At 37.2% G+C, this 23,214-nt stretch overlaps 1 pseudogene; it reads left to right on the top strand.

The window, feature by feature from the left end:
* The first annotated feature begins 22,067 nt into the window (after positions 1-22,067).
* On the top strand, positions 22,068-22,186 carry LOC120622585 (uncharacterized; annotated as a pseudogene).
* The last annotated feature ends 1,028 nt before the right edge of the window (positions 22,187-23,214 follow it).

Here is a 23,214-nt window from a genome sequence, read left to right as displayed (position 1 = left end):
CCACATATAAGTGATATCATGTGATTTTTAACTTTATCTGTCTGGCTTATTTCACTCAGCATGATTATCTCAAGATCCATCCATGTTGTAGCAAATGGTAGTATTTCATCTCTTCTTATGGCTGAGTTTGTTCATTTCTGAGTGACTACAAAATGAATATAAACACCTTTACCGAAAGAACTATGGTAGAACAGGAAGCAGATAAGTTTTTCAAAAAACTTATATTTTGTATCACTTAACTTGCTTAACAAAAACAACAAGGAGAAGCTAGATGTAAGATACTTGCAGGCTGGAGGATGTTCTATGAACACAGTAAGAGATGTAACAAAGAAGGGAACATGATAGCTATCTTCCTCTATTTAAAGGCTTGTCATTGTAAGAAGGATTAGACATATTTTGGTGAGAATGACAGAGAGAAGGGATGTAAGGACTTGGCTTTGACTTAGTGTAAGAAATGGCCTCTCAATAGTTGGAACAACAACTTGCCCAGCTCCCCATTGCTGAATCAGTGGATAACCACAGTTGTAGAGGGATTCTTGCATTGAACAAGATGAACTCAATCACCACTGAATATGCCTACACCGGAGCTTTTAATCATGTTGGGGAGGTCTAATGTGGTTTTGAAGCTTCTTCAGTAGCAGAACTGAGTGAACTTTGGAGCTGCGTAGGCTTTGATATAAGTAGTCCTTCTTAGCAGTGTGTTGGTACATTGTAGGCGTGGGAATGGTTGCTGGTCTGTGTCGATTATGGACAGTTGGTGTTAGCTAAGGGATTTATTGAATTAGTCACCCCTAGTAAAATGATATGAAGTATACCTCCCTGGATTATTAATTGATATCTGTTATGTTTACTCTTTCAGTTTTATATTTATTTTTCTTTTCCATTCAAGCATAATTTAATGTAAAAGCATTGTGGTTGAGAATCTGCTTCCCAAAATAAGCCACCATTTTTTCTAGACTCCATTTGGTTGTTTCTATTTGTGTAATTCAATTGTGAGACATCAATTTATCATAGCTGAGGAAAGCCATGGAAACGATGAAGGACTGGGAAAATGAAATGCTAACATGTATCCTGGAAAAGTAAGTTTGGGGATAACGATTATATTTGTATACATGCTACTTTTCCTAACACACCTGCTCAAATACCTATATGTTGACCAACTTATATACAACCACTGTTGTCTTCTAGTTTATGAAAGCTAATGTAGAGGATATTTTCTATTGAGACATGGGCATGAGCTTCAAGATGGTCACATAGTGGATACTCTATATTTAACAAATATTCATTGGATTAAATCGAATTCAATGTTAGATTCAATATAAGTATCATGCAGATAGTGAAGATCATTACACTTTAAAATGTGTTTCCAAGGAACACTGTGGCATCTTCATTTGAGAACATCTTTTAAATTGGATAGCTAATTATCTGTTTAGAATAAAAGTAGAGGAATAATTCTGAGTACTTCATAAGGACTCACATAGTTCTTGATTTCATTTGTGTGCTTTGCATGTGTATAAACAAATCACTAAATCCATAACTCAGGGGTAAAATAGCACATGCATAAAAGGTGACTAGATAGAAAGAATTTTCTCATTTGAAATCTTGATTTTCCTAAAATTACAAAGTATATGATAGTCTTTGTTCTGCACTATACAATTTCCTGATTAAAAAAAAAAATTATCACATACATTCCTGAGAGCGTCCAACAGCTATTGCGAACTTATTCTAGTTCCTGGGAGAAATTGATTTCTGGGGAAGAAGTGATAGAATAAAAATTGACTTATCTTTAAAAAGTAACTGCATGGAGGGCATGTTGTTCCAGAACAAATAGTGCCAATCATAGTTAATAATTTCAAGCTGGAATATAATTATAATCATACTGTTGGAGAAACTTTCTGTTCTTTTCCTGGCTGATAAGTACTGTAGTAGACATTTGGTGGTCCACCTCTCCAGCATCTATTATCCTCCTTCTCTGGCTACCTTTATTCTCAGCCCGGAAGGTTAGGAGATATTGAACCTACTTATACTTCCATGTATATAATCAGATGATTCTAACTGGCTTAGTCTAACAGGCATATTCCTAGTCTCCCTGACTTCATGAGAAGAACATGTAACACAATCAGGCCAATAAGAATGCGAATTCTAGAGAAGACTTCTTTTCCTCTGGATGGTGTGATGAGGAAACGTGAAGGCTGACACTGTGGCAGCCATTTTGCTAGTGGGAGAGGAGCCCAGATGAAGCAGACTAGCTCTCTGTTCTTTAAAACGAAGACAATAATAGCACTTTCCTCCAGGTTCGTTGTGAAATTAAATTGTTCAACTTATGTGAGATGCTTAGGATAGTAGGCACTCAGTAAATAATTTTTTTATTACTACATGTAGTGTCTTTCTCTACTTTAACAAAGAAAAGACTCATTTCCCCTCCCTAAATCTAGTATAATAATTTTGGGGATCTGAGCTGTTTGGTTAATTGTATGTAATTCTTATATATTTTTTCTCCTATTGGCTCTACACTTCAGTGATCTCTACAAAATCGTCATTGATTTTTAAACTTTCTACAGAATCGATTTTGCTGGCATTACACTGTCCATGTCAGCATTTGAATAACAAAACCTTAAGGACTGATCTTTAAGAGCCATTTCTGGACTTCTAATACCTCCAAAATACCTGATTCTTCCTCTTGAGCCCAAAGCTCTGTCTGGGAATAGTTTTGCAGAGAAGGAAGAGTTGAGAGTGAGAAGAAAGAAGAGTGAGAAGGAATAGTTGTGACTCTATTTCTTAGCAGTGTCCACAGATTGGATATTTTCAGATGGTTACTAACGTGGGGACATCTGCTGGGCTTGGTCTAAGAGTCTGAGCTGATAAAGATCTGCACATGCCTGTGTCTCGGAGGTCAACACCTGCACACACAGGTACTTCTGTGCTGTTCTCGTTGTCCTAGTAACATTTACGTTTATTTGCTTATTATTTTAAAGATAACAAAAACAGAGACGGAGAATAATGGTTAGAATCAATTCTAGAAGATATAAATAATAGATTTTTCTTTGAAAATCAACCATTTCATTTCAGTAAAAAAATCTGTCAAGTTTTTGGTTAAATTTGACAGAACAAAGACATCTGATATTGACAGATATTCTCGTAGTACTTTGGGAGAGACAGATAGGAACCATGCGAAAATATGTACATTTAAAACAAGAAGGGTCTAAAACATAGTTTACCCGTTGCTAGAGGAGTGAGATGGCAGAGGGTAAGACTTGAAAGGGAACTTCCATTTTTTAAAAATCTATGTACATCTATATAGTTTGAATTTTACTTATAGTAAATTTATGTATTGCTTGTATAATTTTAAGAAATTAATTTAAAAATGTTAATAAGTTTAACCAAGTTTAGGGTTATATTTTTCTATGGCGAATTGTTCAGATCAGATTATTATAATCATTTCAGGTGTTTATATTCGAGTCACCTGGTGATTCAGGTGAATTCAGACTCCATTAAACTTAAATGTTGGGTATACAGCTAACTCTATTTCTGTCTGGACATTACGTAAATTAATGTTTCTGAAAGGCCACTTTGCCTATCTCTTTTTTGAGACTTTCCACCCTCCCCCCCCCCAATTTTCAATATGGTGGTTATTTGGGCTGTATTTACATCTGCAATGAATATTTTGCCTGAAGATTTGTTCTGAGGGAAAACAGCATGTGGGATCTCTCAAATATTTATGACTCTTGGCTTTCACCACTTCCTGTTGAATGAGAATCATTTGCCTTATGAATGGAATTTTGCAGTAACCTCACACTCATGGAGATTAGAACTTTCTGCTGCAGTTGTATCTAGCAGCTTATGAATAGTAGGAATTTCAAGCCAGTTGGGCCTTTGGGGTCATCCAGCCTAACTTCTCAGTTCGTATATGGGGAGGAGTTGGCCCAGGATGCTCGGAGGGATTGTCAAGATCCCTGCATTACTGTTAAAGGCAGGATGGGGACTTGAAGCCAGTTCTTCTGGCTCATTCTGCTTCCTGACACATGATATGCTGAGGAGTCACCCAGAAGTCAGCCTGCTGACTTCTTTTGCATTCTGGCTGCTGGAAACAAATCTAAACCATGTGAGACTTGAGGAATTCAGATGATAGGAAATAAAGTTAGTGGAGTAGAATGTGGTATAAATAACAATAAAATTCAGATTTAAACTGAGTAATGTATCTATGTAGCAGTTTGAAAATATAAGTTTTTTCACTTATAAAAATAATAAATGCTCAATTTGGTAAGTTTTTGAATGCATAAAGAAGAAAATTAAAATTATTCTTAATTACATTGTCAAGAAATGAGCAAGATTCATATTTTGGAATTATACATATATATAATAAAATCAGATTATATTGCATACCTAATTTTTTATCCTGTTTTATTTTTATTTAATAGTACATGATGAGTATTTCCCATGTCATTGTGCTGCAAAAATATGATTTTTAAATGGCTAAATAATATTTTCAGATCCTTCGTTTTTATTTTTATTCCTTTAGTGATAAACCATTAGAACTGGATGATGTGGACTAGATTCTGATATAGAATTAAGAGAAAAGGGGGTGCTAAGGCTTGGTGCTACGATCTGATAATGTCGGCATGGAATGAACAGTGACAATAGCCGTTGAAAGCTGTCTGTCTTCCGTAAGCAGCAGCATGAGGTCATTTAGAGGCAGGTGACGGAAAATCTATTCAAAGACATACACTTAAGACAATGTAATAGTTTCTTATTTTGTCCTCTCCAGCAGTGTAAACTTATAAAACAAAGCAGTATTTAGGTCACAGACTGGTCACTGTCAGCTGCCATGAGATAAAGCCCTCATATTCTGGGTGGAGGTGACTCAGATGCATAACCGGCTCTTCAGAATCCAGGCATTGATTATGCAGCCCACTTTGTCTCCTTTCAACACATGGCCTTTAGACCATGTCACTGCTTATTACTTTTCCACCAGAAGTGGGGCAATTAAAGGAAGAAGAGATAAAATTCAAAACAGTCCACTTTGTTTCATGTTAATCAATTTTGCTAAAAGTTGTGATGAAAAATGTGGTAAAGTATTTGAAGTGCTTGTCTTCGTTTACTCCGTGTGTTCCCTGTTGCCATAGATAATTGGGAACTTGCAGAGTAGGAAGCACGGACATAACCTTAAAGATGAAAGTCAAATCCAGCATCAAGGCCTGTTTACCATTTGGAGCTGTAGGGCAGCTTAAATGATTAGAGAGGCCCCACTTCTGAAAAGTGCTAACTAGGGGAGTGGGGCTGTGACATAGATGAAACCAGCCTCTCTCTAGGGCTCTGGGCTCAGTAATGCCTTTCCTTTCCTCTTTCTCCGTTCCCACAGGTTTCTAGTATATTGATCATTAAAGAAGCTAATTATACCTCTGTTCTAATGAATTACACAGAATTCAGGTAGGGAGCACAGTACTTTGGGTGAAAGGAGAGTTTATGGAATGATTCCAGAATATGTTCCTAAGTCTGATAAGTACACACCAGGTATGGAGAGCAATAAAGATGCAGGGGTATTTTGCTTTCTTTGTGTTTTCACTGTGGGTTGGGTTGATGATGAGTCTGTTGCCAGCGGGGTACGGTTTCCTCCTGTGCAGAAATGCCAAATTTGTAGTTCTTGGTGGGGGATGAGCTAGCAATGTGATTTTTTCCCTGTTCTCCAGCAATTTTCTGTCTGCCTGCATGAAATGCTAATGAACATCTCACACATGACAGCAATGAAATGTATTCTTATTTTACTATTTTGAGCAGATTCTGACTGTACAAAGTCTAGGTCTTCCTGGAACAGTGACAAGACACTTCTAGCAGACCCTTTTCCCTCCAAAATTGTACCCCAGATGTGCCTCTCTTTGTGCCAAGCTGTTGTATTCTGTCTCTAATTTGAAATAAGCTCTATATGTATTGCTATGGCATTCCTGTGTCCCATCTTATTCTACCATTTTATGCCTCTGTGTCCAGTATTTGGGAAAGTCTAGCTTTAACAAAGTAAGTCTTAAACTTTAATCTTAGACAAATTCAAATGTTTATTATTGGTTGCAAATGAGTAGTATTAAATCCAGATTTTATTAACTTATTATTTTAACTGGTTGGGGGTGAATAGGGCATGAATAGGCAGTTGAACATGCTAATGGGCTGCAGGTTAAATGGCTAAATGATTTTATAAATTACACCATCAAACGAATTTACTTATAGGAGGGATTTGAAGTGAAAACAGAGCTTCTGGTAATCAAATTTGGATTCAAGGACTTGGCTGGTGCCAGTGGGAAAACTTAATTTGGGGCATGGTGATCTTCATTTGTGGAATTGATTGGTGGTACTCTGATACCCTCACATCTGCAGAGGGCCACCCACAGATTCCATGAGTGACAGAAAAGTTCATGAGGCTCAAGAAACGTTGCTAACTGCAGAGACAAATAGAGATATTGTTTCGGGGGGAGTCTTCTATCAGCCATTGACTGAAGAGGAGCCCAAACATGCAAAGTTGGGGATCACCTTGCTTCCTGTTTGCAACCCAAAGCTGCCTGTGGCATCTGAGCAATATTTATTTCAGTTGTAGGAGTGAAAGAGACAAGAGATTAAAGAGATGGATTTTGTAAATGAAATAAAACTTAGAAAGATCCAGGGCCGAGAGAAAGATGGGCCTGGGGATACATTCCCTAGCACCAATCCGCTTGTTCAGGGTCCCCTGATTCTGAGGTTAATTCAGGCTTCGTGTCTCCTTTTTTTCTCTTCCATCTTCATTTTCTACTGTCCTTATTCATCTTCTCAGTGACCTCAGAAATGCTAGTGTTTGATATTCAAGTTACTATCCAAAGGTCCTTGGCTGCAAAACGTGCTGGCTAAAAGGCCCTTCGATCACTAGGATACCCAGGAAATGATGTTTCCTCTTTGTTCCTCTTCATTTCTGTCATATAAGGAATAAATCAAAAGATGCCACAATTGGATAAATAACTTGGGAATAGGCTTGGTCTGCTATGTACCTGCTCTCAGAAAAGCTTAAAGTAGCGAACTTGGAATAATTATAAGTACTAAGAAAAACAAGTTGAAAAGGTTCTCAATTTTTCTGAAAGTGCTTCAATATTTAGAGGAAAAATTAATACATTAGTATTTGTTGTTGGAATAGGAAAGGCCAAGAAAGTTTTATTGAATTTTATGAAAGTGTGAAGAATATAGACTGGGTTGACATTCACTGGCCCCATCCAGGAACACCAAGGAGAAGGTTGAACTTGAAGCTCGTGATTCTATTTTGAGAGGTGGAAGGCACTACTCACAAAAGAATAAGGATGTGAAATATAAACAGATTCAAAAAAGGCTTTGATAAATACCAATAATGGATTATAAAAGAAGTTAGAGTGTGTTTTCATCTTTGTTTTTTAATATTCTAAATATTATTTTTAATTAATTAAAAAACCAAATTCTTTTAATAATTTGAGAAACATATAAAGGAAGAAGACAATAGATTAACTATAATCTTATTTTACAGACTTTTACCATTTAATATATTTGCTTTCTTTCACTTTATCCTCATTAATTTAAAATTATTCTACATAGTTATGACTGCAATTTTGTGTTCTGCTTTTATGTTTTTATTTAAGCCCAAAGTGTTCCCTAAGTCTCCAGAAAGTCTTTATTTTAAATGTGATTTAAAGAAATCATTGACTTTAGGACACATTATTTTACATACTGTTATATAAGGATAAAAATGTTTCCAATTTTTAAGCTGTGACACAGAGCTGTGCATGACACATTTGTGGGTCAGAGCCTTTTAATGCTTCGACATTTCTTTCATCTAGTCCAGGGATTTGGCAATTCTTTTGCTTGCAACGCTTGGCCTCTGGAAGGTGTTTCTTTTGCTTATGCCTCAGAAAACAAAACATAACATGGCTTTACCTGCTAAGGTTCCACCGAGCGCTTACCTGATCCATTGCTTTGGAATACCACACGGAGTAGTGATCATTCCTCCTACGGCGAATATTTGCTTCACCAGTATAACGTTTATCCACTGCTGCTCTGTTTACATGCCTTTTTGTACACACAATGACTTTTCATTTCAATGCTGAATTACAGTGTTACTTTTGAAGACATTTTAAATAGCAGTAAAACCAACATTTAGAGTACCAACAATGCATGTAATTCAATTGAAGTAGTGACAAAATGAACATTTGTGACCAAGTTCATGAAATGTCAGCCACTTTTTGCCTACTGTGGGCTGAGGGGATAATAAGATGCTGGCTACTATAAAACACATTCCAATTTCAGAGATGTTAAAATGTGGAAAAAGGTGAATCTCACCATCAGTGAATTCACCTGAATTTAATTAACAATTTTGTTATTCAGGATCTTTTATTTATAAAAATTACTTATTTATAAAACACTTTTTTTTTTCTCTTATAATATAAATGATTTGTATATTCGTGACTATTTCTTTGGGATAGATTCTGAGAAGTAGAATTATTCAGTCAAAAAATATAAACATTTTTAAGGTTTTTGACATTTTCAACTAGCTTTATAGAAAGATAGTTGCAATTATGTAGTCTTATGAACAATGTTATTTCAGCTTCCTGAACCTGGCTTTATGGGGGAAAGCTGTGATAGGCAGTCTGCGGGATGGCACCAAATATCCAAAGTGATGGCATGTGGACTTTGAGGCTAGATCATACAAAACTGCAGCTCCCACCTTGCTCTTTTGGATCACGTATTCTGGGGGGAAGCCAGGTGTCATGTGGAGAGGCCTGTATAGCGAGGAACTGAGCCTTATGAAGAGAATCTACTTGTGAGTAAACCATCTTGAAAATGGATTCTTTTGTCCCAGTCAAGTCTTACAAAAAATACCACTACAAAACTGCTTCTGGATTTCACGAAGAAGGAGGAAATCTGGATCAGTATCATGTAATATTATTTTCCTCTATCAACATTCATTATCTTATGTATTAAACAGAACAGTTTAAAATAATATACATTACTTTTGATGTGGAACAGTTCCATTTCCTTGAGTTGATATGTCTGATCTGTGTGGGATCCAAACGCATGTCAAACTGAATATTGCTAGATGTTGACAGTTCAAGAGAAAACAGGAGGAACAAATATCTGTGCATTAAAGATGAAGATCAGGGGAGCAATTTGATCCAATTCAAGAAATACTTATTGACTGTTAACATGTGCCAGGTAATATGAGTAGAGTGGTCACTAAAACTGATGGTTTTCTTGCCTAGGTGGAACTTACATCTGGGGGGCAACATAGCTCACCCCGACTTCCTCGAAATGTACCCTCATCTTCTGTCATAAAACGTAAGTATTCAAGGTGTTTGAGGGGTGGTGAAGTTGGGAGAGGATTGTAAAATGTTTCACTGGGAGAGGAGTTTTTCTCATATAGTTTCCTAGAATTCATTGACTCATTTTTTCACTCAGACATTTATTTACTTATTTTTTTGAGTTCTATGGTGTATCCAGCACTGTTGGTCAGAAATTTTTTATTAGCTCCCATGAGGTCCAGCTGAGCAACATGTCACCCATGTAATTTCCTAAGATTCTGAGTCAAACAGGGTCTGTCTTCTTTAGGTTTCCCAGGACCTCAAAGGTCTGTGTCTCCTCCCAGAAACAGAAACACTGTGTTGGTGGCTTCTTCCTCTTGGATACCTTCTATCTGTGTGTCATGCTGGTCACCCTCAGAGGTGGTGTGATATAGCAGAATGTTATGGGAATTTGGAAATTTGGAACTGCAAGAACTAGGTTTGAATCTGGTTCTTCTACTTCCTAGCTGCATGTGCTCTTAGGAAAATTGCTTAATTTTTCTTGGTCATCATCTTTCACATTGTTTTCACAAAAACCTTATGATATATATGCTATGAAGCCCATTTTACATGAGAAAACTGAAGTTTAGCAAGATTAGGTAGTTTTCCCAAGAGCTAGGGTTTGAAGACATGAAGCTCAACTTCGGCACCTATACTTAGGGACTTCTTTATGTTAGTTATCAAGAGCTGAACACAATATTTGGTACATTGAAAACCTGTAATAAAATACGGCTATTATTATGGCTGCTATGACTCAGAACCAAGATCAGGGAAGTATTTGCTAAAGGTGGAAGCAAAACCTCAATGGTAGAACTGTGCTAGAGTTATTTTGAGGTAGAAGATCCTTCTCATTCTACCTCTGACCCCAACCACATGGAAGGCTAACCTTGATTAGAGTGCCAAATGTCATTTGTAATTGAAAGACCTAATTTTTATAATTCTATTTCCACTGTAATAAAGAATTACACTTTTGACATTTTCAGTTAATGCTCTAGATAGCCCTGGATTGACATATGTAGTCCTAGAGGTCTTAAACCAAGAGCTGAAATGTAGAGATGAGTCCTCAATCAGTGAGTTATGGGTTCTGTTAAAAGGTTAGAGTTAAATAAAATATTCACAATTTGTGCTGTTTTGAGATGTTTAAAATTGTTCATGTTTTACACACATTAAAAATAAGGCAAGATGTATACAGATTTTCATATGTGGCAACATCTATAAATATTCTTGGCTAACGTTGCACTTTTATCTCTTTGGATCAGCCTGAAGAAATACAGTTTAATTTCTTTATCATTTCCTCCTCTATCTCACTTGCATTTCAGGAGCTAACCCTTTGTTAACACATGCTCTCAGGAAGCTCTGGTTTTTCACTCCTAAGTTTTATTTTTTCTCATACACTGTCGAGAGATATAGTCATCATGTTTTGCTTGCATTTAGATAGGGACTGATGTTGTTCAAGTGTCATATTTAGAAATGTCTCTCCCTTTCTTACCCATCTCTTTTTTTTTATTCTCCCTCAAGTTTTCTATTGAATCTGAAATAATCTCTAAATTCCTGGGGAGGATGAAAAAAATTATGTGAAAAGTTAGAACAAAAACTACTGCAATTGTTATTATTATTATTATTATTATTATTATTATTATTATTATTGAGCCAGAGAATCAAACCTCATTTTCTATGTAATTTTGACCTAAATCATCTCTTGTTTGGGTAGACAAACAGGGCAGTGACTCTCAAAAGTCTCTGGGGTAGGTGATATGACCACTAAACCATGTGTTCTGTTGATTTTCCACAGAACTATGAAAATTCAATTCATATAATATCTGTTATTGGACCCATTTAAAAAATGACTTTTTAAATGTATACCAAATAAAGATAAGGGTATTCAGGGGCTTCTGGCAATGCTTAACTGTGGTTTTGCAAATTCACACCAATACCTTGACACGGTTCCAAAGCACAATGAAAAATAAAAATATTTCTGTTTTTGAAGGAAGAAAGGAATAAAACTCCTTGCTTCACACTTACATAAACACTTATAAATACACAAGAAAACCAGTTTTATTTCTAGAGTATATATCAGTTACTTTGAGATGAGAAAGGTCAGATTTTGGGTCTATGATCTAATTAGAGTCATTTATTGTTCATGATTTAGTGTTTTTTTTTTTCTCTCCTTAGAGTTTATTATTCTTCAAGGTTAACTAACAGCAATAAAAACAAAACTAAAAAGCAAAAGTCTTTAATTTTATACCACTGTAAATGAGAATGTACTGTGGATTTTGTCCAAAAGAAATAAGTGAATTTAGAAATCCTAGTCATGTGGAATGTGGCTAGGTTCAATCCATCATCATCTTTTAAATATTTTTTAAAAATAAATTTAGACAAATGAACAAATCTGAAATATTTTGTTTGGAAATTTGTCAAGAAACTGCAAAGTTGTGACTCTTCGTGTGTATTTATTGAAAACTGTGAGTCAAGAAAGGGAGAGTCAATTTTAGGAGCCTAAGAATATATAATTAAATCACTCTGCTTTGTTCTATAAAAATGACTGAAGACTAACATTTTCATCTCTACTGTGATGCTCTTCGTGATAGAGACAGTTCATGTGATATAGAAGTTAACCTGCTTCATGAAAAAAAAATAATAATAAAGGTTTCTGTTTCTGTTACCAAATCACAATCCTTTTAAATTCTTCACCCCAGTGCATCTATCCCTACTAGAGAACTCCATCAGACACCCACTATAATCTGTATGGGCAGAGAGGCGTAAAAGTACCATGGAGCCATTAATGATAGGGGAAATGGAAGATTAACTTCTTTTTTCAAAACTGAAAGGCATCTCAGAACATATCCTTTGATTTTACCCAGGTATGAGGATCTGGAAAATGTCTTATTTAACTATACAGGTATTTTTATGGGGCTCTTAATTCTTTGTCGTATACTGTAGTTTTCTCCCTTGTGCTCATTGTCAACAAACAGCTTAGAACCGATAGGCTGTGTGGACACATTTCGTAAAGCTGCAGTTCTTCCTTTCTGACAACCGCCTTTGTCTGATGCAAACTTCTTCTAAAAAAGAATACAATCTATTAACACGTTTTTTTTTTGGTTTGCAAAACATGACCAATAAGGGTACCTTTTATATGACATGAAAGGGGGTTTAGTTAGATAGTTTCTTTTATTGTGGTTAAAATGGATTTAACACAAACATGCTTGTGTTTTGGGAAGATCACTCAGGCCACAGTGAGGAAGTGAGGTCACACTGGACCCAGGGAGACCAGCTGGAGAGTGTTACAACCGTCCCTGGAGAAATAGCAATGACCTGAATTAAGGCAGTAGGAGGGAGATGGAGAAAAGGTAACAGAATTCAAGGATGTTTTAGGAAATAGATTTGTTGGAAGGGTGTACTGAAGGGGAACGAAGATTTATTAAGACTCGAGAATGCTTCCTTGGATGATGGTAAATGACACCATCAGATTGAGAGAGGGAGTGCAGAGGTGAGATGGTGCTGTGCCATTTCGAGACTGAGATGTCTTTGATAAGTGCGCGTGGTTCAGTTAGGCGATGAGTTGGAAAGAGAAATCTTCACTGGAGATTCAGAACTGGTAGTCTCTGTCTATGTGACAGTTGGAGTGTGTGGTTTGAGAATAGAAGCGAGGGGAGGTAGGAAAATGAGGAAACCCAAACATGAAAGGGTGGGCAGAGGAAGGGGAGCTTGTGCAGGAGTGTCAGAGAAGGGAGGCGAGGATGCTTGTCTCCACACCCGTCACATGAGGAAGGGCTGAATGAGTGGGCCGTGGTTGGCTCTCAGGAGAGCCACTTCTTTCCAGGGTGGAATCATGTGCCTTTCAGTCTTTTAAACAGGAACCAGATTTAGTCTGTGTTGCTCCTGAGAGCACTGAGGAACTTTGTGGAACTCAATTCTGCTTTCGTTTGTGGAATCGCTTTCATGTAATAAAAACACACAACACGGAATTTAACAACCTCAATGCATTTTTAGCTGCCTCCTCGGTAAGGACAGCCAATTGCTCACCAGTTAGGAAGAAAATCCTGATTGGAGGGAGCTGTCTGGGGACACTAGATGACTTCTAAGATTCCCTGAATTCTGAGTCGATAAAAAATCTTTGAAAATCATACTTTTTATGAAAGTGTTTTGCAAAATTTAAGCTCAACTTCAAGGGTACAGTACCATGCTGCAGTGACAGAGCACACATGCATAGTGAAGAGAAATAGTAATTCCCTGTCATGGTGTCTCCCCAGGTTGTGACACTTTATTCTCCCTTTTCTCCCATAATAATCAGACTTAGAAATTACATGAATTAACCATTCTGAGAAAAGATTAGACAACTTTTCTTGCATTGGTATCCTATTTGTATTTGAAAAAAAGGAGATATGCTTATAGACGTTTGTAGTCTGATAGTAAAATGAAGAATATTGTTTTTCCAGCGAAGATAATTTTTCATAATGCAGATTTGTTATTATGCTAATTCCACATCAGAATCTAAACATATCTTAAAGAGGTTCACTCTGACTGTGATACCATAACACTGTATCTGTTGTGCCAAAGAAAACTCAGACAGAAACATCCAGTGTTCATGGGGAATCCTTGAGAATACATTGTGTTGGTCACAGTTGAGCCTATCACAGCCAGGTAGGTATGGCAGGGTTAGGAAAGATATGACTTATTTTACAGAAAAACATCTCTGATGGGACATACAGATTAAAGTTAGCATGTTGGGATTAGAACTAGGAATAAACTTGACTGAAAGTTGGGTTGTTCATATAATTTCTCCTCAGTTACATAGACTTTATTATGCTAAATTATAATTTGCAGCATTCAAATGCAAATGAATTTTCAAAAGCCCTGTGTGGGCTTCATGCAATTCTTTTGGGGCGAGAGCTACTCAATGTTTCTCTTTGAATTCAGTGATGCAATGGATTCCAAGAATTTGAAAGCACTGTTCCTAATGAAACAGAGATCGTAATCATATCAAATTTACATCTGTTTCTGTTTTTCTGGTTGTCTCTCCTCCTGGCTTCCCTAAAGTATATGTGACCTATGGGATATGATGTGCTTTACCTGACTTTCCCTTGTTTCTCAGAGTCTGAATATTTCCAGACTTATGGCCCCAATTAAATATTGACAATAAAAGTAAGGAACACAAAAGAAAATTTGGAAAGCATAGCAAGCTAACAATATTATCATGGAAATGTGGAGATTCATTCAATAGTAACACTTAATTTTTGGCCTTTATGAACTAACCTTGCAGCAGACCGAACTGCTCATAACACAGGACACTTCATAAGTCATGAAACTTCTCTGGGCAGTTTATTTTAACATCTTTTGTTCTAGAAGGTAAGAAAATATTCACCCAGCTTTTAATGCTTTCCAGCTGTTTATTGGAAAAGAGGGAGAAAATTGTGCTTGGTTTAAATTCTGAAAGAGACTCTACAAAAGGCCTGACTCTCAGCCTCTGCTCGCAGGAAGTCTGTCTTCTCTCCTCAGCCCCGTGACACTTGTATTGCTTCACTGCGTTTTAGTCGTGAGCCTGTGGTCATCGGTTCAGGTTACTTAGTGGACAGTAACTGGTGTGAGTGTCTCTTCATACCTTTCTCTGACCCGGTTCTTCCCAGTGGAGAATGTGGTATAGTTCTGCAAAGGTCCTGTGGGACACTGATCACACAGGACGTTTCATGGTAAAGGGCACATAGGACAAGTCACTTTGGGAAATGAATTTAGAGCTCATAATTAGAGAGGGTGTATTAAAGGGGCTGAGAAATTCTGCAGTGACTTTCTGCTTAGCCCAGTAGTAGAGCACAGCATTTGGGAGCGCCAGCTTTGAGCACAGACAGACTTGGACTCAAATCTTAGGCTCACTATTAAATATAACACTTGGGCAAGCTACTTCCTTGCACAATGGTTGAGCATTAAACAATGAAAAGGGTCTCTGATAGTCTATCTGACTTGGTTATTAATAAAGCAAAATAGATCGACTGCTGGTTTTTTGACCTTTGGTAAGTGAATTAGGTTTATTGTTCAACAAATCCAATGGCAGAATAGCACTTCCAACAAAAGCGAAAAATAGATTCTAAATTGGTGATATTTCAGAATGTCTTTAAATACACATTTGGTATCGAATCCGAAGGAATAAGGGCTAAAGTCCAAAGACAGCTGTTTTTCCTTGAATTTGCATTTGGCTTTTTTGCTTTCCATCTTTTTGCATGCATGTTCCCTCTTCCTCCTCCTAGTACCAGTTCTTTTCTGTGAACTTTTGTTTAACAAAGAGGAACACGTACTGTGCAATGAAAACACTGGTTATAAATCATTTTGGCTATACAATGTAGTTTTTTAGAGCCTGGTAATTGGGCTTGTGGTTCTAAAAATGAGAAGGACTGCCAACATCTGAATGTGTTGGTTAATTGGTCCACAGGGAGAGACCCTGGGAGTGTCCAAGAGACTGGTTTTTGACTTATTATTGTTCTAGTTTTTCTCCAGAACTTGCAATATTCCCTTGCTAATTATTTATCTCAATTAACTGTTTACATGGTAAAATGCCATTGGTACCATAGAATTCATAGCTATGACACTGGGGGTACCTTTCAAAAGCTTGAATGCTTGGCAGGCAAAAATGTGTACTTTGTAGATTCAGTGCAAAGTAAGTGGGAATTTTTTTTTTTTTTTTTTTTATGGCCACAGTGTGGCTTGGGACAATAGCTACAATGTTATCTGTGAAACCCAGGCTTCACAGCTATGCAAAATTCTTATATTGGTCACAGAGCAAATAATGAACTAATTTATTTTAGGTATTTAAAATGTGCTCAGAATTCTTGTTGCTTTAAAGAGTTCGTTGCCTATTTAAAAATAAGGATGTATGCTACATGAATGTGAAGATTTGAAATAAAAATAGTCAAAGCATTGAGTGACCTGATATATGTTTCAATGATTTAGTCTCTGAAAGTCAGATATGAAGGAGATAGTCTATATTCTGATGTTTGAGAATATGAATTCACTGCAATGAGATAAGAAGAGGGTTTCGTTCTCTTTCCATTTTGTCAACCTGAGAGAATGCATTCAAATACACACAACCTTGCAGTTCTTTCTTTTAAGTAATAAATGTTAATTCCAGGACCAAGAAATGTGCTGCCTGGGATTTTGGGAATGTCCATTTAAAAAACAAAGGGAGATTCTAGGGAAGGTCAGAGTTAAGGTGAGTTGTGCCAATGGTTGAATATCAACGTCTGTTTGACAAGGTGGAGAACAATAGTGGTCCAGCGTTTCTGTCCTCTCGTAGGTATTGGGGGTCTGATAATCCTAGCATTCGGCATCACAGGGCTCTCAGTAAACCTGACTGAACTAGTTAATAGTGGTCATCACCTTTAGAGCATTCCTTCCTGGCTGAAGGCTGAGGGCTCAGGAAGGTGGATCGTGATGGGCAGGTGTGGTGGTCAACCTCGTAGAGAATAAGTCATAAAGAAGATTGATTATTTGAATGAAAGTAATAGAAACTCCGTTTAAAGTAGCTGAAACACAAAGGGGAATTTATTAAATACTGAGGGGTTTTGCTAACTCAAGGACAGGAATTCAGTCGAGACTCACAAATGAACTGGAAGCAGGGATGCAGCCATAACCAGAACTTCCCCGCCGGTCCTGGTTTCTGCTTGTTTCTGTTCGATGACCCTTCTTCTCTTTATTGGAACATTAGCCTTCTCTGCCTCTCTTTAACCCATAGCACGAAACACGGCAGATATCAATATCAGCATTCCAACTTTTCTTTTTACTGTCTGAAAACTCTGGGCACTGAGTCTAAAAATCCTGGGGAAGGAGCTTATTGGTCTAGTTTGGATTCGAGTCACCCCTGCTCCATTGAATACGATCAGTGGTGAGATGTCATGCTATCAATAGCGGGGCTCAAGCATTAGCCTAGGACAAAGTGAGAGAGACCATTCCTAGGAAGAAAGAACAAACTGATGTTACCATGTCCACTGGTTTCAACATAATTCAAACCATAAGTGGATGAGGAGGGAGAAAAAAATATTTTCAGCCATATGAAAGTTTACTATCTGTAAAGAGAGAAATAAGGAAATATCTCATGCACTTCATAGGAATTCATTAAGGAATATTATGTGCTGGTGAAGTCAGATACGGCTTGTATGGGAAGGAAAGATTTGAATGTGCCCTGGAAGGTGGGCTGTTTCTGGAAAGGAAGAAGAGAGAGAAGGCTACAATCTGTGCTGACCTAACACTAAACAGAAGGGCCAGAGAAGTTGGTGTTAATTATAGTAAATGTGCAAATTGGTGAATTCGCCTTGATGCCAACTGTACATTATACATAATAGAAATAAGTAACTGTACATTAGACTATTTTCTCATATATATTATGCATTTGTAATATCTTACTTTATATAATATACTATTTTATACACTATATTATTATATGACATATTGTTATGGGCTGAGTTGTATTCCCCCCAAATTCATGTTAAAGTCCTAACCCCCAGTATCATGTGACTGATTTTTTACCAGCTATGTTTGAGATATAATTGACAGATAACATTGTGTAAGTTTAGAGTGTATAACGTGTTGATTTAATACATTTATATATTGCAAAATGATTACTGTAATAGTGTTAGGTAACACCTTCAGTATGACTGTATTTGGAGATAGATTAAATTAAAGAGATAATTAAGTTAAAATGAGGTTCTTGTTGATGTTCCTAATCCAGTATAGCTAGCCTTACAAAAAGAGGAAATTGGAACACAGACACAGACAGAGAGGAGACCATGTGAAGAAATAGTGAGAAGGTGGACATCCATAAGCCAGGAAGGGAAGCCTCAGAAGAAACCTACCCAGCCAACTTTGATCTGAGACTTTCAGGCTCCAGAATTGTGAGCAAATAAATTTCTGTTATTTAAGCTACCCAATCTATGGTATGGTGTTATGGCAGACCTAGAAAATGAATATACATAAAATCTTTATTATGACTAGTGCAAGCTTGACGATCGAAATAGTAGTTTCTATGATTAGCCATCCTAGGTTCAAATTCCAGCCTTACTATCCATGAGTTTATAAGACCTTGGATAATTCTGGCTCCACCAAGATGGAGTAGCCCCATTTTTCCCAGCTCCCCACTTTGCAACTAAAAATCCCTGGATGTCATACAATAAACAAACATAGACTATCTCTAAAAGGTAAGAGAAGAATGGGCTGCATGGGACCTTGGGACTTGAGGAATTACACGGTGATGAGTTCCTAGGTTAGCTTACGGACTTCTGTGTATTTTGTGTAGGCACTGCAGAAGCCTCCATACCAGAACCACCAACAAACACAGACACAAAAAGCTCCAAGAAAAGCCTGCCTTTCTTAGTCAAAGGACCAGAAAGCATTTTGAAAACACTTACCCTACTCTAACCAAATGCCAAATACCAGTGGGAAAATGCCTCCTCTATCCTCTAATTCATTGATGGATGGAAGCAGGCAGTGTGCTCCCAGAATCCCACAGGATTGTATCAGCAGAGCTAAGTGGGAAGCTAATCTGTCTTGAATGTGGCAGATGCAGGCAGTGTTTCTATTCTGCCACATGATGTTGGCAGGACGAAGTGGGCAGCTGATGTATGTCTTGCCCCAGGGAACCGGACAGTGTAATTCTCCTGCCAGGCTAGTGTCAGTAGGACCCAGTGGAATGGGATTTGGTGTCTGACTTTTACCTGGAAAGTGTCAATAGGGCAGAAGAGGGAGCTGAATGGAAATTTCTCTTTCTGCAACAAAGCAAAGTGAGTCAGCGCCCTACTCTTGCCAAGGTGGTGTTGTCAGGGCCCAGAGGGAAGTTGAACATACACACCCATCACTCCCTTGCACTACACCTCACCAGGGGGACAGACTGCTAAAAACAGAAAATTACACAGGATCCAGAATCTCATAGTAGAATATCCAAAATGCTCAGCATACAATAGAAAGTCACTTGTCATACCAAGAACTGAAAAAATCAAAACATGAAAGAGAAAAGACAATCAACAGATGCCAACACAAAGAGGAATCAGATTTTGAAATGATCTGATGACAACTTTAAAGCATCCTCATAAAAACACTTCACGAGCATTATGGATTTTCTTGAAACAAATGAAAAATTAGAATATCTCAGCAAACAAATAAAAATTACAAAAAAGAAACCAAGTAGAAATTATAGAACTGAAAAATTCAATAACCAAAGTAAAGCCTCACTAGAAAAGCTCAATCGTAGAGCAGTGAAGACAAAATAAAATCAGTGAGTTTAAGGACACATCGATAGAATTTACCCAATATGAACAAAAGAGAGCATAGATGGAAAAAAAGACCTTAGATAAGTTACTTAAACTTTTCTTTGCTCATCTTTAAAATTAGAGTCATGATTTTAGCTATGTCAAAAGAATGTTGTGACAATTGAGATGCATATAAAATACTTATTTGGCAGAGTGCCAGGCACATAGTAAGTTCTCAGTAAAAGTTAACTATTATAATTATTATAATCATTCTGTGTAGACAGCTATGTGATTTCATCTCTTTGTACAGATAATTTGATTCATCCAAATACAATTCAATTAGCATCTATTAATCACCAGCTGTATACCAGTAAGAAATTTCACTTAGGCTGCATGGCCTAGTGGAAAGGGCCTAAGTTTTTAAATTCAAAAGCACTAGAATTATATTCAGAATTTTCCACTTTCCAGCTGGGAGATCTTGGACATGATTTTGAGATTCAGATTTCTCATCTGTAAAGTGGAGATCAAAGCTCACATCTAAAAGAATCGCACTTTCTGGAAGGATTAAGTGGGCATCTGGTACATAGCAGAGGGTAAAAATTTTAGTTCCCTTACTTTAGTTTTCTTTTAAGTCTATTTTCCCCAATTTGTTATTAAAAATTTTAAACATGCAGAAAAAAATTGCAAGAATAGTACAAAAACATTCACATAACTTCCATTTAATCAAAGATCTTTTGAGCAACAATTTTGAGCATGGCATTTTAGTACTTTGTGAGAAATTTAAAAGAAAAAGAAGATAGGCTTCCTTCTTTTGACAAACTTATACTCTAAATGAGAAGGTAACAGCACTGAATTGTAGACTTTTAGAGCTGGTAGATGTATAGATAGCAAATAGCTGGAATATGTAATTCAAAATGATAAATGCTATTTTTAAGAGCTGAGGGAGATTATCAGTGTAGGGGGAGCATGGGTAGGAAAGGTTTCTTGAAGAAAGTATTTTTAATCAGGAATTGGAAGAAGTCACGGGCCTCATGAACAGGTAGAGTGTGTCACCATTCCTGGCAGAGGCAGCGGGGTGCCTAGAAATGAGAAGACCTGGTCAGGAGCTAAAAAGGGATATTATTAGAACTCCTTATGCCTTCTTTGGCTAACGAGGATAAAGAGAAGAGAGAACGGAGAACAGAGAGACAGGAAAGCAGGCTTCAGCCTCTAGGGGACCATTTAGGCAATTACTTTGGCACTGAATGTGATTCTGGTCTAAGATCTCATAAGAAGAAAGTTGCTATGCTAATTACCCCTTTGGTATTTCTACTCTTTGTCTTCGGCTAGGCCAGGCCATAGGAATGCCTTACCCCTCTGGTTTATTGGAAGTATTTTGCTGTTAGCAACAGCTTCTGCATATGTTCCTTTGTGACCACATGCACACATCCCTCACACTCCCGTATACACTCACACTCACACATACTTTCACAGATTGCCACATACACGCTCACACATCCACTCACAGTCACACGAACACATATACTTGCATGACTTGCACACATTCACAATCGCACACAACACAGAAACACACACAGTCACATATACTCTCACACATTCATAAACATTCATACACATATAATAGACATAAATATACACTCGTATGCAAAACCACACAAATCATGTACAACCATACACATAAATACACTCATTTCATAAAGACACATAAACACATCATACACATATAAGCAGTCACACATACATACTCATACCCCTCACCATACATATATACATAAACACACCTGCACAAACACCTTTTGAAACATCCCAACATATTTATTTTCATAATATGATGTAATATTAATATGTAGATAAGTTTTATAAATTAAGCTAAAAATGGTCAGATAATCTAGCACTTAGTTAAGAATGACTCTCAACCAATAATAATGAAAAAGTCATAGAGTAAGTCATTTTTCTTTTTGGACTCTCAAGCTTTATTTTTGTAGGAAATCCCCCCGAATTCTATAACTTCTAATAAACAACAAAAAAAGGAAGTGCTTCTGTTTTTTTTTTTTTTTAAATTTGCTTTGGGTCACTGTCATAACTTTTAATAACACATGCATTCTGGCAATGAACTTTCTTAAAATATATAAGTGAAGTTTTGGTTACCATATCCTTTTTATCTTGTCAGCATTTTCGATTTTATTATATTTTCTGGAACAGCCATTTATTTTTTAATTGGTGTTATAGTTGTTTTTCCTTTTTTTCCTGTGTATCATCTTTTCATAGTGGTGAAATTAATCTCCCCAGTCTTTGGATTTTCTATCTTCAATCTTTGGAATCTCTGAGACTTTTTTTTCTTACAACCAATTATTTTCATTTCATTCTCTTTTACCTTTATTTTATTCTATTTATTTTTTATAGAAACGTCCTTTTTCTTATTTTGGCATTGCCTTTAATATGACTGCACATTGCTTCTTTGCTCTGGCTGTGACTAGCTTGCACAGGCAGATAGAGAACTAAAACCCATGATAAAAAGCCTGGCGTCATCTACGACCATGCCACCCTGAACAAGCTGGATCCCATCTGATCTCAGAAGCTAAGCATGGTCGGGCCTGGTTAGTACTTGGATGGGAGATCACCTAGAAAGACCAGCTGCTGTAGGCATAAAAAATAAAAAATGAGGGATTGAAAACTGACAAGGTCCTTGTAATCTGTGAGGTCAACCAAGGGTTGCCTTGCCAAAAAAAAAAAAAAAAAAAGGCTAGCATCATTTGCACAAGGTCCCAATTATACATTTGTCATGCTGTGTACCTAATGGTATATCTATCACCAATGCAATAAAGGGAGCATATTAACCAGATATTGGTGCTGAGGATGGTTGCTTAAGAGAGTACATAAATACAGCATTTCTCAAATAGATAAATACCACTTGAGTTTCCAACTAAATAATGACAATTGAGAGGCATAATGTTAAGTAGGGATTCTGGATCTTTATGGGTTTCTTGGTTTGTAGTTAGGTAAAGAAGGGTCAGTGATTTAGATAAGGGTCATTGGCTCCATAATGGTCAAACAGAGGCTGACGATAACAGTTAAACAAGTAATATGCCTTGACTCTGACCCAGGATAATATTAGTTAGAATAAGAAAGTACTTAGGTAACTAGGTATATTTAGCCTTTAAAAAAAAACTGGGTCTGTTAACCTAATTAGATAATTTTAGACTAGCCCAGTAGGAAAATTAGATGCACTGACCCAGAAGTAAACTGTGCTTTTCAGGAGGGTGGGGGAGGGCCAGATTTGCCTCGGCACTGCTTCCAACCACCCTACTCTGCCTCCGAGTGACATGATGCAAGATGCTGCCAAGTCTTTGGTACCCAGCTAGCCTGGCTGGCCTGTTTCATTAAAAGAAATGAGTCCAGGCCTGTCATACTTCAGCTCAATTTTCATTCCTCCCTTTGGTGTTGGCATCATGGATGGTTGTGGTAGAAGTAGCAGCAAGGCTCTTCCAGGGATCCTTGCAGCGTGTGAGTTCTTCATGTGAACCCTGTTAACCTCGTGAGATAGCCTGAGTCACCCTCCCCACTGGATCAGTCGGGGAAGGGTCTCAGAAAAGTTAGATGACTCGTTCAGGAACCGTGCTCTTCCTACTCGTGGCAGAAGTCTTCATGTTCTTCCCCACTTATGAGTGCTCTTG

The sequence above is a fragment of the Pteropus medius genome, unplaced genomic scaffold (genome assembly GCF_902729225.1).
Source record: "Pteropus medius unplaced genomic scaffold, Ma_sr-lr_union100, whole genome shotgun sequence".
Classification (NCBI taxonomy): domain Eukaryota; kingdom Metazoa; phylum Chordata; class Mammalia; order Chiroptera; family Pteropodidae; genus Pteropus; species Pteropus medius.
The sequence above is the reverse complement of the archived record's forward strand: the minus strand, read 5'-3'. Positions and strand labels throughout refer to the sequence as shown.